The 258-nt window shown below is 27.5% G+C and overlaps 1 protein-coding gene and 1 long non-coding RNA gene across 2 annotated transcripts in view; both read left to right on the forward strand.

Moving 5' to 3' along the window:
• esama (endothelial cell adhesion molecule a) overlaps nucleotides 1–258 on the forward strand; it is a 75,224-nt gene that overhangs the window by 44,600 nt on the left and 30,366 nt on the right. The gene's annotated exons all lie outside the window — the stretch shown is intronic.
• The window catches only part of LOC116701005 (uncharacterized), a 21,679-nt gene that overhangs the window by 19,029 nt on the left and 2,392 nt on the right, over nucleotides 1–258 (forward strand). The gene's annotated exons all lie outside the window — the stretch shown is intronic.

Genomic DNA, 258 nt, shown 5'->3' on the forward strand with positions numbered 1-258 from the left:
ATAAAATTTCAAATAATTGAGATAACATATGTGTTTAGGGAATGCAATCAGTCTCTGCTAGAACTAGAAAGAAAGAAGTGGGATTTGTTTTTTTGTCATAAGGTTATAAATCATGTTAAAAATCCACTATGGAAAAAACATAAATGGTCGTATCCAGAATAATTTTCTGAATTGAGTCAAGAATACATGTTAATTACAGAAAATAGGGAAAGACCTTTGATTTTCAGTAGAAAAAATTTAACTTGTACCATTTTTCTT

The sequence above is a fragment of the Etheostoma spectabile genome, chromosome 13, assembly GCF_008692095.1.
Source record: "Etheostoma spectabile isolate EspeVRDwgs_2016 chromosome 13, UIUC_Espe_1.0, whole genome shotgun sequence".
Lineage (NCBI taxonomy): Eukaryota > Metazoa > Chordata > Actinopteri > Perciformes > Percidae > Etheostoma > Etheostoma spectabile.